We start from the raw sequence: 18,928 nt of genomic DNA, 5'->3' as shown, positions 1-18,928 counted from the left end.
CATCTGTTTTTCCAGAGAATAGTAAACAATTCTGTATAGAGCAGTTTACAGTTTTAAATGAAAGCACATATACCTAATGGGTACATGAATGACTATATGTCCTTAGCTTATTTGTGTAATGTCAAAAACCATTTGAAAGAGAATAGGGCACTGACATCCTTTATTTTGCAATCTGTAGAACACTACTTAAATGGGCCAGGAACAATTTGTTGTGTAATGAGAAAGTGTGCACATTGTCTCGATCCCATTACTTTTTTAAGTCTATCTTTTTTAATACTTCAATAATATGTGGTTCCAGTCATGCAGGTGCTGTTAGGCTGATGGTACATTGAAATCCTCTTTTGTTCAGTCCTTATCTAGTCTGCACAATCATTTGTTGACTAGGATTAATAAGGATCATATTTGAGGTTTCTTTCATAACACTACTCACAGGTTCTATTTCTTTTTTTTACAAAAAGATGTTTAAGTTCTAGTCTACACATAGTTAATTTTAATTACTATTTATTACTATTGAACACCAAAATTAATAGAAAGTTATAGTCTACCCCAAAAGTCAAATATATGAAACAGCAATTACATTGGGAATCAAAGAAATGTCTGCTTCTTTCTATAGCTTCTGTATGCCTAATTCATATGATGAAATCCTAATTATAACTCTCCAATTTCCTATTAAGGCTTAACAGTACTTAAGGTTTTATATTTGATCACAAAAATCACACTTTCACAATTGAAAGAATCACAGTGGCCATTTATTTCAAGCCATACTTTAATTTAAAAAAATCCTTTGGAGGATAAATGGTCATCTAGCCTTAATTTGAAGATCTTCAATTAGGGAGTGGGATAGTCAAAGGCATTCCCAAGGTAACCTGTTCCAATTTTGAGTGGCTCAAATTGGTAAGACATTTTAATTTGCACTTTTTCCTGAGACATTTTCTTTTTCATTTATTTTTTTCTCAATTACATAAAAACAAAATTTTTTAACTTTAACTTTAAAAAAAATTAAGTCCAAATTTTCTCCTTCCCTCACTCTCCCCTCTCTGAGAAGGCAAGCAATTAGATATAGATTATACACATGTAGTCATGCAAAACATTTCCATATGAATCATATGAAAGAACACAGAGACCCCCCAAAATCAAGAATAATAAACTAAAACAAAAAGTATACTTCAATCTTAAAACCCAAATCAAATGACTTTCCTAAGCGATAAACCTAACCACTGATCTTGTCTTCATGCAACATAGTCCACTGTTAAACCCATACATCAGAGCTCTTCAAGAGCCCTGGGTTACTTCAAGACTTTTTAAACACTTTTTAAAGTGTTAGGATAAATGGGACCTGGTACTAAAATATATTTAATACATGCCTGACTCCTCTAACTCTTCAGATTTTAAAAATAAATCAAATTAGTTACTTTTTAGTAACTAATTTAGTGTGGAAGCAAAGAAATATCAGTGCTAAATATCATTACATCTCCTCCGTTCTGATACTGAAGCAGTTAGTCTATAACTTGTTTTTTTCCTGATACTGAACTGGGACACCTGGGAAACAGCTGGGTGATAGGAGGTAGACCACTAGGCTTATAATTAGGACGACATCTTCATAACTTTGAATCCAGCCTTAGATGCTGACTAGTTGTGTGACCTTGGGGTAGTCACTTCACCCTATTTACTTCAGTTTCCACAAGCTGGAAGATGAGTTGGAGAAGGACATGACAAACCACTCTAGTATCTTTGTCTAAGTAACTAATTAGATAACAGAATGGGATTGGACTCAAAGGAATGAATTACAACAAAAGCCTCAGGAAAAAATTAAGAAATTAACATCTCTCTCTCTCTCTCTCTTTTTTTGCTTGCATGGCAAGAGTTGGGAGGAAATAGGTATGAAGTGTTGTATATGCTGTCACAGAGTCAATGTGCAGGTTGATTTTAATGAAATTTTTTCCCTTTTTTAAAATCTTTGAAATAATTCCTTATTAGGACGGAAGGATGGGATGTGTTCAGAAACAAATGTGATACATAAATAAAAGACATCAAAAAATTAAGATGATAAAAAATAATCATTGGTAGGACAAAACATATAAAACTTGAAAAGCAGAAGACTTGAATTCAAATCCAATCTCCAATACTTAAAAGTGACCTTGGGCAAGTGATTCTTCAAGCTTCTGTTTCTTCATCTATATAACATAGATAATTCAAGCTTCTGTTTCTTCATCTATATAACATAGATAATAATTATGTTTCAAAGAAGTTAGTGATTTTTAAATTGTAAAATACTATATAAATGTGAATTATTGTTATCCACCAGATGAGAAAATAGGTCAAGAAAGACAATATTTGGTAATTGAGTTTGAATACTTCTTTGGCTAGTTAAACCTGTTCAGTCCAGCATGCCTTTAAGCTGGGTGTAAATAATAATAAATACCATTATTACTTTAGTTTACTGCTATTTTTTTACTTTAGGATATAAGTGTGTGTGTGTGGGAGGGGGTCCTATTGTATTTAGCTACTTTCCATGTCAAGACTATGTGCTCCTGGCTAGGAAGAAAAAAGAAAGAAGCAATTTCAGAAATGATCATTTAATGTTTTGGGGACTATGAAAGTGTTATGGCTAGCCAGTAGGCTCTTCAAAGGCAGGGGATGGTAAGCATCCATTGAATTCCTGCACAGTGTCCAGAAGCAATTTTGCTGCAGAGAGTAAAATTAATATTCTTATTAAGGATTAATAGAATGAAAACATAAGCAGACCTTCACAAAAGATATGTGAATGAAAAGTAATGTAATGACTTTCAAGCTTTCAGAAGAAAATATTACTAGGCCCAAAATACTAGTTAGCCAATACTAAAAATGTAACTGATGACCCATCTGATAATTTTATCATACTTTTTTGTACATAATATTTTTCTTTCACCGTAACTGAGAAGAAAGTCTTTCCTTTAGTTTGCACAGTAACTTGTAGTAGATTAGTATAAATGTAAACCACAAATGAGATTCCTTTCCACATACTACCTCTCTATCCTAGAAACATTCTCAGATAGCCCAGTCAGGAATGCTTAACCCTCATGCTTCATGAATGCTGCATTTTGTTTACATACACTCATTGTACAATATCCTTTTATTCCCAGGACTTATGCTCCATTGTGGTCCACATTTATTTCATTTTATGTATTTTCAGACAACTCCTTCCCCCAACCTCGAAACTCCAGAAGCAATTTTTCTTTCATTATCTAGCAAACCCTGCAAATGATTTTTAATGAAATGATCATCAGAGGATTCCTTCGAAATAGAATATGTCATTTCTAAAACTGGGATATAGCAGACAATAGTATATCAGCATAACAATGGCACTTGAAAAATATAAATAACCAGCAAGGCAAACATTCAAGCAGGCAGGAATTTCCCTTTTTGAGACCTTCTTCCACTGGGACTTGTAATAAGTTTTCCACCTTGCCAAAGTAATGAAAGCAATTCCAAGACAAAGAAACTGATTTCCTCTGAATGTGTTCAGGTGGTGCTAGTGAGGCTCCCTTATTTGTACTAAAAAGAATTCATATTTCCTTTCAGAACCAAATGCTCTGTAAGATGAAACTGCATAATTTTCTCAATCAGAAGAGATGCTATTTATTGAGCATAGATTTTTTCTTAAGATTTCAGATCTTAATCTTAAAGGCGCAGTGAATAAAGTTCTAGATGGAGTTAAGAAGACCTGAGTTCAAATCCTATTTCAGACACTGACTAGCTTTATAAACCTGTGCAAGTCAGAGTTATTCACTTCTCTCAGACTCAGTTTCCTCATCTGTAAGATGGTGATAATGATAGCACCTATCTCACAGGGATATTCTGTGAAAATCAAATGAGATAATGCTAGCAAGATGTTTTGAAAACTTTGAAGTTCTATATTTTAACTCATGCTAATAATTATAATAATAATAATGATTATTATTATTAAAATGCTTTGGAGTTAAAATTAGCATTATATATAACATATAATTAACATGAATATATAATTACATAAATTACAAATTACATTAAATATATTAATTATATAAAGTATTTAATTATTTTTCATTATAATGTGATAAATGGTCATATATATATAGTATTGTGTAGAACTGGTAGAATTGCTTTCACAAGGTTTCAATTAATAAAAATATATTTTACAAATATAAGGGATTATCGTAGATTACAGAGAGCCCATGAAAATAAATACATTAAGAAGTGGCGCAATGGGTACAGTTCTGGATCTGAAATCTGGAAGATTCAAATTCAGCCTGAGTTCAAATACAGCCTCAGACATTTAACTACATGAATGTTCCTGGACAAACCACTTCAGTCTGTTTGCCTCAGTTTCCTCATCTATAAGATGAGCTAGAGAAGAAATTGGTAAATCACTCTAGTATCTTTGCCAAAAAAAAAAAAAAAAAACAAAAACACCCAAAACACCAAACTAGGTTACAAAGAGTTAGATGAATCAGACATGACTGAAAACAAGTAAACCACTACTCCAAGGTGAAATTGCATGTTCTTGTAGTTACTGATAACCAAATATGGTCTTCAAGAAGAACTAACAATGGATTTCCCTTATTTTGCTGCAGAGGTAACAAACCACTAGTAAGGAATAATGAATGTTCCATCAGAGAGAATTGATAGATTAGTTTATTTGAATTGCTGTTCTTCTTATTTCTTTACAAATCCTTGTTATAAGGGAATGTTATAAGGGAAACAGACAAAGGGATTGATATCTCTACATAAATATGATATAAAACTAAAAAGCATAATAAGAAACAAAATTTAAAATTATTGTTCTTTGTTATCAATAACAGAAATAAATGTTCCTTATCTAAGGGTATGGAACAGAAAGAAAAAGGGATATGAGAATTGAGAGTCCTAAAAGGATAAAGTACAAGTCAACCTGAGACTTAAAGAATAGCTAGAATTTTAACAGGCAGAAGGGAAAACAGTCCAGACAATGGGACACATTAGTAAAGGCAAAATGGTAGGAATGTTATTTAGGTATTCAGTGGACAGAATAAAAACCGGCCAGATGACGCTGATGATACAGCAATGGAAGGTGAGGAATAAAAAGAGAGAAAGTTGGCTACCTTCTTTTGGTTAGTCAGCCACAGCACTCTGCTTTTCCCTTCCCCCTCCTCCATGCCGTGTAGTATCTCCCCTAACTCCACCCTGCTTCCTAACCCCACTTCTCCTCTTTACACCTAACTCTTTTAGGATGCTAAGTCCCTTTCAGGATTTAAACTATCAGCTAAGGACAAGCTCCAACCTCATAGGGTGCTCCCTTTCTACTGGGTAATTGAGAGTTCCACTGTCTTTCATATGCTCTCCCAACTCTATTTTATATTTACCATTCCTGTTGTCTATTACATCCCTTCATTTTGTCTATAACCTATTTCCCAAATAAATCTACCTTTTTCCATTGTTTTTTTCCAAATACCATTGTGAACTCTTGACATGACTGAACCCCAACTTTTTGGTGTCTGCCATCATTTTTTGATCACCCCACATCATAGATCGTGTATCTGGTTGCTTATGAAAAGTCAGGTGAAAATAGATATGGACGTGGAAAAAAAATATTGCCAATCAGGTCCTTGTCTTCCTGTTTTTGTTGTTACTGTTGAAATAGTGATCACAGAGTAAAGTCCACTAGGACAACAATCCCACCCAACAAATGGATCATTCTAGATCATGGATAAGGTACTTTGGCAAAGTAATGTCAAGAAATCTGCGTAAAAATTGATGTGCAAACCTGATCTGTCAGATAGGCACAGGACAGGGGACTTGTCAAACAGAGTGAAATAATAATACTATAGACAGATGAATACAAAATTTACAGATGAACACCAAATACAAGTTAGTACAGTGATTTAAACTTTCCAGTTTATTCTAATTAGTTTTGAAAGATTCAACCTTTAAAGAAGACACTTTTTTTTTTTCTGATGTTACTTCAGATTTTATTTTCAAAAGAAACTGACAATGTCATGGTAGTATCTCCTTATTGCTCTCCCTCCCCCACCCACTGTATGAATATCAACATAAAGGGGGAAAATTTTATCAAGAAGCAATAAAACTAAATGTATATAATTTCCTCCCATATTATAATGAAAATATTTAACATCCTTATCACCTAGCTGCATAATTTAAATCTACATGTCCCACTCCCTTTTTTAAATTCTATTTAGAAAGAAAAAGAATGTTCTTGCTTTGGATTATTCATATATTTGAAATATTATAATGCTTATTAGATTTTTCCTTTCAATTCCTTCCCTTCCAACCACTCCTTCACCAAGAACAATCCCATTTTTTTCATATTGCTAACAAATTCTACTTCCTTATGACCAGATCTGATCATGGAACTCTTCTTTTCAAAACCTTTCAAAAGTTTTTAATTATTCCCAAGTAAAGTTCAGATTAAAACTCTTCACTATCTGATGCTACAGACATATTCCCAAATTCCTCTTACATTTGTACCATGAAGGAAAGTAATACTTCATGCTCTAGCAAAATGGTATCATTCTAAACTGTCTATTTATATCTTATACTTTCCAATTTTAATCCCATTGTTTTCCTTTGCTCTGTATTTGAAATATGGATTTGCCCCCATTTCAATTGAAATCTTTTAAAACTAATATTAAATATTGCCCCCTCTATGAAATGTTATTCTACTCTCAGCCATATGATTAAACATAGCCTTTTATTAACATCTCATGTATTTTCTGTACTTTGTTTTACTTTTATCTGTCATATTCTCCTATTAAATTGCAAATTCCATGAGGACAAAGATAATGTCTTATCTAAAATCTCTATCTCTTCAATATCTAGTATGATCCTGTGGAACAGAAGATACCTACCAAATTTTGTCCAAGTCATAATGTTATTCTTGGAGTTCCTTCTATTAAGATGCAGAGCTTTTTCAGATTCATTTGATAGGTCAAACACTAAGGCTGACATCAGGAGACCTAGATTCAGTCCCCATTCCATCACTTACTAGCTCAAAGATTTAACCTTTATGACTGAGGTTTGTTTTGTGGGAATGGAATATATATCTTTATGGTCTAGTTGTACACTTTTCACAAAGTTTTATGTGTGATGAGGTAATAAAGGAATGTAAGGTCTTAGTAAGGTTTTAAAACATATTTATTAGGTTTCCAGTAGGTCCTGCCAAGCTCCCTATCTTTAGGAAGATAAAACATTCTATTTTACAGATGAAATGATTTATTTGTGCTCTTTATCCTCCAGTTTTTCTACATCCTAAGTAAGTATAATACTTGGCACCTGGTCTCTTGTTCCCTCTCTCACACATACTGACATCAGTAAGAATAGTCAAGAAAAGGCTGGGGTGACCTAATATTAAGAAATACGGATTGCACAAAGACATAGAAAGAGGTCAGACCAAAGCGACCCAGAGAAAAGTTAACATCTTGGGGGGGAGGGAGAAGAGAGTCTAAAAAAATAGATATCTTGTCATTAACCCAAATAAAGATTAAAAGGACTATGTAGTAAAATACACATTCTAGATCTTCTGAGCATATTTTTAATCTAATTCTTCTGCAATACTTTAATGAATTAGTGTATTTGTGAAATTCAAATTATTTTTTATAACTTACCAATTTAGTTGTCAAGAGAAGTTGTCACTTTGAATGATAATTGCAAAATGATACTAAGTAATTCACTAAGAAATAAAGGCCCATTTTTTTGCTGTTTGTTGGTGCTTTTTTCCCCCAACACAAATATTTTATGTAAAGATAGAATCTGAAGTATTTCTATACCAGAGTCACTGGAATTATTGCATTGTTCACAAGTGTCAAAGTCTTAGATACATCTAGCTCAGCTTTCCAGGTGAATAAACATTATTCTGTTTATGAGATAAACAAGGGACCCAAGATCCAGAAAAATTAAATGATTTGCCCAGGTTCACACAAGCAGTTAACAAATGTTAAGGTAGGATTCAAACCTGCTTCTTCTGATGCTACTCACTGTTTAGTTGATTAGTTGAGTATAACTTTAAGTGAGTCCATTTAGTGCTTTTTGGCAAAATACTAGAATGGTTTACTATTTCCTTCTCTAGATCATTTTACAGATGAGGAAATTGAGGCAAAGGGGGGAAGTGACTTGCTCAATTTTGAATTTATGAGCATGAGTCTTGCTGACTTCAAGACTTCTACTCTATCCACTGACTCTCTAAAATAAGTTTAACTCTTTTGATGATCTAAAAAATATAGTAAAAACCATGTTTACTTGTCATTGCTCCATTGGTTTACTTCCTTTACTTACTCTCTGCCTTTCCATGTTGGGGCTTCTGAGAGCTGGCCAAGATAAGGAATTGGAAGGAAACTTAATTTAGTCTTTTCCCCTATCATTTAACACCTCTGGTACGAAGTTTGCTGAAGCTGGTTCCAGTGTGAGGTATATGTTTATCCATCCTACATTATTAATATAAAAATACAGGTTTTGAATCCCATTGCTTGATATCTGTGCCAGCATCACCATCATTATCATCATCATTTTCACAATGATAATGATTAACATTCATATATGCTTAATTATTATCATTGTGAAGAGAATGATGATATTTATATAGCTCTCATTCCATTCAGGTATTGGGCTAAGAGTTATTTTGTTTGGTTTTTTTGGTTGTTTTCGTTTTGGGGTTTTTTTGGGGGGGGGTAAGAGATTTAAAGTTATCTTACTTGATATTCCTAACAACTCTGGGACATAAGTGCTATTACTAACCCCATTTTGTAGATCAGAAAACTGAGAAAAAGGTTAAGTTACCTGGCCAGAGTCACACAGCTAGTAAGGTCTCTGAAGACAAATTTGAATTCCTTTTCCTAACTTGAGAACTGTTATCATGGAAACTGCAATTTTAAGTCATCAATAAGGGAAAATGGAATATACACATGATTATTATCTTTCCTTTTGTAGGTAATCTATAATCATTTATCTTGCTTTTTTTCCTTCTAAGCCCAGTACTTCATCCAGTTATCCAAGATAATCATGCACATCAACTCTAAAAGACAAAATATATAAATTTTCAGTAACTGAGCAGCCACAAATGAGTTGGTATGAAATACATATGTAGGCAAATTTATAAAGAAAAAAGTAATATATAGTCTTAAGTCTTCTTCTCTTTGCAAATTTGGTACTAAGAAAAAATGGACAACTTGAATAATCAGAAACAATATTCCTCATTTTGATCAGCCAATTATCTAGCATTTATTGAGAGCCTGCTACATGTCAAGTTCTCTCAGATCTGGTGTCAGAAAGCTCTGCTGAGTTCAAATCTGGCTTCACACATTTACTAGCTTGTGACCCTGGGCAAGTTTGCCTTAACTTCCTCATCTGTAAAATGAGCTGGAGAAGGAAGAGGCAAAAAACTCCAATATCTATGCAAAAAAAAAATCCCAAATGGGGTCATGAAGAGTCAGACACCACTGAAAATAGCATAAGTTCTGTACTAAGTGCTAGGGATAAAAAGAAAAGTGATAAAAAGAAAGTCCCTACTCTGAAGAAATTTGCAGTACAGTTTTGATGACCTTCACCTTATCCTCTAGTTCTCAAGAGAAAAGGAAAGTAATTTGAATGTAAAAGAAATGTGGTATCATGAAGAGACTAAGTTTGTTATATCAAATTTGGAATGAGGTCAGACCTGTATTTTAATGTCACTTCATCTCTTTAGCCCTCAGTTTTCTGTTCTTTTTCTTCTTCCTAAAAAAGCAGCAATTAGATGAGGTGATCAATAAGGTCCTTTCTTCTTTAAATTTAGTGATACTAATAAAACTATTTAGGATCAATAGTTTAAGGCATTCTTTATACTGTAGATAGGGGAAACACCATGGTAAACTAGAAGGAACAAGGTTCTGGAAATATGAAAACCTAGACTCAGTTCCTGCTCTATCACAAACTAGCCAAGACTTTTAAGAGAAATATTTAATCTCTCTCAGATCTAATTTCTTTATGTGTAAAATGCAGAAGTTAATTTGCTAAACTCCAAGTAACCTTCCAACTATAACACACCATGATTTTGTGAAAGTATGTCCATGCATATGCACATATATACACATACATATATTTCATTATAAACCACTTTTAATGTGTGGCTGTTGCAGGAAAGAATTGACAATATAATCTACCAGGATCTGCTGAATATTATCTGTAATAAAATAAGCTTATTTTAAATATGAAAATTTATATATTCAATGGAAATATCTAATATTTTATACACTACTCTTATGATATCCCAATAGATTAATAAAGTATTATTTTTATTGTTATATAGCTACCTGCTCTAAATATTAAAGACTATATCAGGAGAGAGAGAATTAATAGACAATAAAGACTTTGAAGAATATTTACTGGGAATAGAACATTTTTGAACAGGTTTCAAAATCATAAACCAATAAACAGAAACCAATAACTTGATGGAGAAAAAGTGCTTTTCTTTGTACAAGTCTGTAAATCGTGCAAGATAAAAGTTGTTAAATACAATCTAATTCACTCTGGAGTGCAGTTAAATAGATATGATGGATGGCAGCTTGTCTTGATCTTTTCCATTTGTTAAATTATGATAGATGAGTGATGTACATTGCTGAATTTCAAGGCACAGTCTGTTGTTCGAATTCCCTGGTTTTTTTTTTGTCAAGAGCTTCCAATCAACAATTGTTCTAAATCTATCTCCATCAGAAATATGTGACACTCCACAATTATGATAAAGGGGAAGGCCAAAAACGTTACAGAATAAGTCCCTTGATATTGTATGCTAGGTGAGGAGTAATCAAAGTGTCAGCATACTAAAACTCTCTCAAACAAATGTGCATCACACAGGGCTCCTATGTAAGCTAGAGGCACACTTTTTTATGCTATAAATGTTTCTGACTTCATTGTTATTTGCCTTATGAGAAGGGAAATGTTAAAAGACAGGGTTAGAAGTATTTCTTCAAATTTTTATGCAACTGTGCTCTATACATCTTAAACTAGCCACATATAATCAACTCTTAATTATATCTCCCCTAATTTAGGTGAATGGTAATATAAGATATCTGGATCAGTTTGCTAATTCAAAAGACATTTTTATTGAGCTATAGAACAAAGCTGCTTTGTGAAGTATTTTTCATCAGATTTACCTTCTCAATTATATTTAACTTAGGAAACTATTGAAATGGCTTTGTTTCTCCTGGATGTACACTAACTGATGTCTCGTGACAGATGGTCTGGAAACATGACCACTAATCAAAGAATTATTAACATACATCATCAAAGTCCAGTGGCAAGACAAAAATCAAAAAGACTGGCGATGGTCCAGGATGCATTGGATGACCTTGGTGCCTTTGATATCTGACCAAGCTCTCCAAGTGTCTGCTTCAGCTGCCTTCACAGCTATTGGAATAAATTGTTCTCATCTACCCATTTCACTGGCAGAGGTATTCACATGGTTGGGGTAGACATCCCCTAATTCACTACTAGGTTTGAGGCCCATCAGTTATTCCCAGCCTGGTTCAGCCCATCTCCCAAGATATTTTTCTAGATGTGGCCACTGAGCATGCTGCAGTTTCTTGGAGGGACAGATAAAAATATGCCAGATTTGTGGTGACAGAGTATTCAAAGGATAAACATATATCAACCATCTGAAGTAGGGGTCTGAAGTTCATAGCTAAGTGATTAGGGCTGAAAATATTAGGGAATCTTCTAGCTAGAAATGGCAGCTGAAGGAGTTAGAAGATGAGATCAGATATCATTAAAGTATAAATAAAAGAAGGTTGAAAATAAAAATTTGGGAAAAATATCTATATTTAGAGCAAACGTTTTTAACCTTTTTTATGTTTCATGTACATGTTTTTCAATCTGGTGAAATCTAAAGACTTCTTCTCAACATAATGTTTTTAAATGCACTGAAAACACACAGGACTACAAAGAAGGTCACTTATAGTGAAGTCCATTATCACTTTTCTTGGTAGGTTGTTTATTTAAAACCAATAAAAATATGCAACGCTTTTTACTCATTTTCTTTGCTCCTCAGTCTAGCATTTAAATTGGTGATCTTAATAGCTAGCGCTCTCTCTCAACAATGATTTTCCAATTCTTAGAGGAAACATTGTGAACAATCTCAGTACAGTAAGATTTGTTCCACATCCAGAGCACTTCTAAGTCTTCAATCTCATGCACCAAAAGCTTTATGAATCTACCTGGTAATATTTATCTTCTTATTTCTTTCGCAGTCAATATTGGTCATCAAGATCTGGCCATTGAATCATCTTCAATGATTGTTGTCATTGTCTCTTGGTTTACACCAGTGTCTCTTGCTCTTGACATATCTAATTAGTGTAGAATGAACTTACTGGACCTCCTCTTGACAATTTTGGGCTTCACAAGGGGTCAGAAAGCAAGCAAAAGAAGCAGAGATTGCAATCCCTCCATGGGAATCGCTGATGTTAAAAGCAACTATCAAATTTTAAACAAGTTTATGGAGCCTAAGTTATAAAATCTTGACTCAGAGGACAGAAAGAGAAGTCAGGAAAGAAGATAGAAAAATGAATGGTCAAAGTAGTCAGAGGAATGCCAAAGTAGTACAATATCAAGAAACTCAAGAGTGAGGAACATAAAGGAGAAAGATGTGATTAAAAAAAAGTCAAATGCATAAAAAAAGTCAAAGAGAATAAGGAGTAAGATTTCTCAATTAGGAAGTCAGCAATGACCCCAAAGAGAGATGGTTTAATGGGCTAATAGAAATATGCAGGCAAAAATTATGTGTTTATGTCCCAACATCAACAAACAGGTATTAATTATGCACCTGATGATAAAACTGGGGAAATAAAGACAATATAAAAGTCCTTGATCTCAAGAAGGTGCTATTTTATCAGGGGAAACAAGGTGAATACATATGTCCATACAAAGCATTAAGAAGGGAGGAAAGGGCAATAGCTGATGGACTCAGGAAAGACCTATAAAAGCTAATTAACTAAAGAAGTAACACTAAAGCAAAGGCACATTACAAATAATGCAGGTGAGATGAGAATACATTCTATCATTTAAAGACCTGGGGGACATAATGTCATGTACTAGGAACAAAAAGAGCTCAGAATGGCTAGAATAGATTACATAAAGAATGATAATATGGAAAGTAAAAAATATGTAGGAAGTGACATATGCTTTAGAAATGAGCATCACGAATCCAACCATTCTGGAGAGTAGTTTGGAACTATGCTCAAAAAGTTATCAAACTGTGCATACCCTTTGATCCAGCAGTGTTACTACTGGGATTATATCCCAAAGAGATTATAAAGAAGGGAAAGGGACCTGTATGTGCACGAATGTTTGTGGCAGCCCTTTTTGTAGTGGCTAGAAACTGGAAACTGAATGGATGCCCATAAGTTGGAGAATGGCTGAATAAATTGTGGTATATGAATATTATGGAATATTACTGTTCTGTAAGAAATGACCAACAGGATGATTTCAGAAAGGCCTGGAGAGACTTACACGAACTGATGCTGAGTGAAATGAGCAGGACCAGGAGATCATTATATACTTCAACAACAATACTATATGATGACCAGTTCTGATGGACCTGGCCATCCTCAGCAACAAGATCAACCAAATCATTTCTAATGGAGCTGTAATGAACTGAACCACCTATGCCCAGAGAAAGAACTCTGGGAGATGACTAAAAACCATTACATTGAACTCCCAATCCCTATATTTATGCCCACCTGCATTTTTGATTTCCTTCACAAGCTAGTTGTACAATATTTCAGAGTCTGATTCTTTTTGTACAGCAAAATAACGGTTTGGTCATGTATACTTATTGTGTATCTAATTTATATTTTAATATATTTAACATCTACTGGTCATCCTGCCATCTGGGGGAGGGGGTGGGGGGTAAGAGGTGAAAAATTGGAACAAGAGGTTTGACAATTGTTAATGCTGTAAAGTTACCCATGCATATAACCTGTAAATAAAAGGCTATTAAATAAATAAAAAAAAAAAAAGAAATGAGCATCACTTTGAGAATTATACAAAAAATGGATAGGAAAGGGGAGAAAACTGGGGAAGGGAACCCTATTAGGAGTCCATTATAAAAATCCAAGTCAAAGGTGGTAATTAATACTTGAACTGGAAGAAAGGGTAGTGGAGATAAGGGGGCAAAGAGACAGATATAAGATATACTGTGGAATTAGTGACAATGCTTAGCAACTAATCAGAGATGGGCAGTGAGAAGGTAAGTGAAGATTCAAGAATAACTCCAAGGTCATGGATCTGGTTCAGTAGAAGGATAATAGTACCCTTAAGAAAAAAATAATTAGGAAGTTGAAAAGAAGGATTAATGTTTGAGGAAATGAATTATAATTTGGACATGTTAAGACTGAGGTACTTAATGAATATTCAATATGAGACAAAAACAAACAATAAATTGATAGCAATGTAGAACTGAAGCTCAGGAAATTTAAAATGAATATATAGATCTGGGAGTCATCTGCATAGAAAATATAATTTAAAACTTTGTGAATGGGGGGATCGCTGGGAAAGAAGGTAAAGAAATACAAGAAAAAGGGGAAAAAAGCCCATTTCAGAGGCATGGCATATATGCTCACAGAAAGGGAATGGATAATGTGTATTGATCGAATAAAAAGAGAACAGGTTTTTTAAATGAAGTTAATTTGAAAACAAAACATAGCAATACAAGCATTTGTAAGAACAAAATTTGGTTTAAACTAATGTTTTTCTTACTAAAAAGAGAAGTCTGTCTAAATTTTAAGGACCGATTATGTTTAGTTTTGTATTGTTCAGAGTTACAGGGGAAAAAAATTATCTTAATTGTTATTGAGGACAAGCTGAATAATCAAATCATACATATTTTTTGGAGCTGTAAGACAAAATAACTTTGAATTCTATTTAGAATGCCGCACAATGCTGTGAAGATCGTGTATTTTAAGATCACCACGAGACAGGAATTCAGGTTAGGGGAAAATCGTCAGTCTTTATTCTCAGTGAAGAAGGATCGGAGGTGGAAGAGAATCGGCGATAGCAATGTGTGCAGCTGAGTCAAGAAGCTAGCTCTACCAGCAGCCACACAACCAGCAGCTCGGAGTCTCGAACCCAGCCCAATCTCTCCCAGCTTCTCTTCCTGTCTCTCTCTCTGCCTCCACCCACCAAAATCGTCATTTCCTATACAACACATCAGGACTTGCATGGAGAGTGGGCAGGGACCATTCTTTATCCAATCATGTATATTAATACAGTATAGTCCAATTACTATCTAGCCTCATGTACTTGGGACCTCAGTGCATCAGCTCAAACCTCAGCCCATTACACAATGCCAAAAAGAACTAAGACTCAAGTTCATTTTTAATTGTTCTGCTCAAATGATTCTTAAAATTTCCTACTGGTACAAATCTACGAAGAATAGCTACTTTAAAACTGTTTCTCTTTTTTGTCATCTTCTGCTACACCATTAAAGGAATCTTACTCTTAAATAGTATAGAAATATGAAATTTACAGATCATCTTTATATAAACCCTCAGAATCAGTTCTAAGGAATTAAAAAAAGAAATGGTAAAAGAAGATTTCATAAATTCTAAGTCCCAACTTAAAAGGTTATTTGTAATATAAACTGCACAGGGTTATTTTTTAACTCACCAAGTGCTCCCAAATCCCAGAATTAAGAAATCACTGCCATTTCAAGTGCTATAAATGTGCCAATAAATAACTTTAAAAATACATTTATAGAATCTTGGATTTGGAAGGGATCTTATTATTAGCATCCTATTTTTCTCTGATCATTAATCTCTTCAATATTCCCAACAACCTGTAATAGAGAAATGGAAAAGCCCAGACTATTCTTGGAAAACACTGTTAACTGTTGGGGTTTTTTCCCTTTACATCTACCTTAAATCTGTTTTTGCTACATTTACCCACTGCTCACAGTGATATTTGCTGCAGCCAAGAAAATTAAGCCTAATCTTTCTTCCACATGACAGGCATTCAAATACTTGAAGATCATTACCATGCTCCCCCATCCCTTTTTATGTTAAATCTTTGAAGTTCTTAAACTGAGTCCAGATCTCCCACCATCATCATCTTATTTTCTTGGATACTCACTAGCATGATGATATTCCTAAAATATGGCATCAAATAAATACAATACTCAAGATGAGGTCTGATTAGGACAGAAATCAATGCCTCCAGCATTCTTGAGAATACTATCTATACACCCTATCATCATACCAACTCCTTTGGTAACCAAGGTGATTATTATACATATTGATTGTTCAGCCCACTCAAAATCCCCAGATCCTTGCAAACTGCCATTTAGCCATGCCTTAAAAAAGATTAAAATGTTCATTAAAGGTGTAACTTTCAATCTAAGTAAGAAGTCTTTTGAGATTTCTCAGATATAATAGCAATTTCTTTAGACATACCAGAGGGACAAAATTAGAATCAAGTATATTCTCCTTTCCTACCCCACCAAAAAAATGTCAACAGCAGCTGATTTTTATTTTATTTTTTTTTAAATGAGAAAATATATCAATTGGTTTAGGGTTCATCAAATAGGGAGGATAAAGTTAGGAAAAAAAGCATATTTATAGATCAAACGGACATGAGAAAGCAAAGAACCTATTCTCTTTCTTCCTCTGGCCCCCATTTTACACATGTGGAAAATAAAATCCAGAGATGTTAAGGACTTTGCCCAAGATTATCACATAGTTTTAAGTGATAGGAGCAAGATTTAATCCAGGAGCTTCTAACTCTTAAGTCAATATTCATTTCACTAAACTTTAGCATTTTGATATTTATATATTCCACAAGATAATGAATCTAATAAAGTACCATGACTGGTTATGTCTAAAAGAATTAATGGGCATAAATGGAAACTACAAGTCATACACTACATATCCTGAAATATGAAAATATTTGTGCAAAATCCATACTCTTCAATTAAGAGGTAGCAGAATTGCTGTCAAAATATATTTGAAAGCAACAATCTTTATATACTTCAATTGTTCAGAATATTCTTTAAGTATAAACCCTCCCAATGCTTGGCTTTGGTCCAAAGATGCCATGTTTTAAAAGGTCGGAAGAAATCTTTTTTAGTCTTTCTCCAAACTATACAATGTTGGGCCACACACACTAACTTTCTTTCTCTTCAGAAGAAAAAAAAGGCCAATTAAACTGTTTATAACAACTTCAATAAGTACAAAACAGCTTTCCAATGTAACTTCAAACTTGGCGTTGTCAGTAGCTTGCCATAAAGATCAGTTTCTTGGACTTGCCTAAAAAGACTTTATAAAATACAGCTGTGGATCTTTTAAAAAAAATCACCACACGTATAAACACACACATACATAATCTTCATTATGTGGACATATTAGATTCCCAGTGGTCTCATTTGAGCCCATTCTTACAGCCATAGAACAAAAAATGCTGAAGACAAATTATGATTTTCACAGAACAAAGGAATTTAGAAAAGCAACTAAAAGCCAGTCGACTTTCAGATCTGTAAGACCTCCATGGTGCAAAAATATATCTTCACCCTCTCCTTCAAAAAAGTTTTCAAGGCTTTTCTTTGTACTTACAAAGAATCCTACAAACTTAAGGTAGGAAAGCAAAAGAATAATTTCCCAATTCAGGAATTTTTTTTTTCATGGGACCCCAGGCACAGATGGCCTGTGCTTAAACATTTGAAAGGAAGCCTTCACTGTATCAAGGCAGTTCCCTGTATCATTAAATAGCTATATTTTTTAGAAATGTATTAGCTACATAGTTCTCTTGAGAGCCAATTGCCTTTGGGGCCCACAATGAGTAAGTGCTCCACTTAACCCTATTTTTTTTTACTAGTTACTGTCAAGTCAGATCTCCCTCATATCATATTTGAGCAAATAAATTTATAAGATCTAGTTGTCAACACTCTCCTTCCTCAAATTTTCATGTAAATTTTTCTATAAAATAAGGGGGTTAAACAATAAAATCAAGTTCCTGAAATCACTTCTATTTATCTGTTTACATGTTGCATCCCACAGTAAAATGTTCCTGGAGAGCAGGGACTATATTTTATTTTGGTTTTACATCCCTAACACCAAGCACAATTTGCACATAGTAAGCAATAAATATCTTTTGGATTAGAATCAAGTCATTATTTTATTATTTTTCTTTTGGATTTCTTTTTATTGTTCTTGGCCCACTGTTCTAACAAGATGGGATTTAATAGTTTAAAATGAGCCAACAGTATGAACTAGATGATAAAATGCACAACCTTAGATTTTACTCACAACTTTATAGTGTCCAGATAAAGCTAGATAATCTCACTATGCACTTAGTGCTGGTTAACCCACAACCCTGCAATGCTCTTGGTCTATGTGCCTTATTTTAAGAGATTCAAAGTAATGTGAATCTAAAGGAAAGGTAAGTGATATACAGGGGCCTAAAAACTTTGACTTTTGAAAAATAAATTTAAGTTGGGTACTTAAAATGTTAATATATTAGATTTTATGAACACATAATATCAGTCTTTAAGTAATTATAGAACCATGTTTGGAAAAGGCAGCAGATTTATTCTGTATTGCTCCACGAGGCAGAAGTTGGGCCAGTAAAGGGAAGTTACAAGAAGACAGATTTTGACTAATTAACAATAAAACAAAACAAAAAACTGGTTTAGAATGACTGACTTATAGGAGGTTGCTAAGATATATTGTATTCCCTGGGTGAAGCACTCTGTTGTATTTATTTTTTATAATAATAGCTTTTTACTTTTCAAAATACAAGCAAAGATAGTTTTCAACATTGCCCTTTACAAAACCTTGTGTTCCAAATTTTTCTCCCTCCCTCCCCACCAATCCTCCCTAGACAGCATGTAATACAATATAGGTTAAACATGTATAATTCCTCTAAACATGCTTTTATATTTACCATATTGCACAAGAAAAAT

General features: G+C 33.7%; 1 protein-coding gene and 1 pseudogene across 8 annotated transcripts in view; both read right to left on the bottom strand.

Moving 5' to 3' along the window:
• Positions 1–18,928, bottom strand: part of PTPRM (protein tyrosine phosphatase receptor type M) — a 936,902-nt gene that overhangs the window by 722,039 nt on the left and 195,935 nt on the right. The window lies entirely within an intron of this gene.
• On the bottom strand, positions 10,623–12,426 carry LOC100926890 (annotated as a pseudogene).

This window comes from Sarcophilus harrisii, chromosome 1 (assembly GCF_902635505.1).
Source record: "Sarcophilus harrisii chromosome 1, mSarHar1.11, whole genome shotgun sequence".
Taxonomy (NCBI): domain Eukaryota; kingdom Metazoa; phylum Chordata; class Mammalia; order Dasyuromorphia; family Dasyuridae; genus Sarcophilus; species Sarcophilus harrisii.
This window is presented reverse-complemented; position numbering and strand designations above follow the sequence as displayed.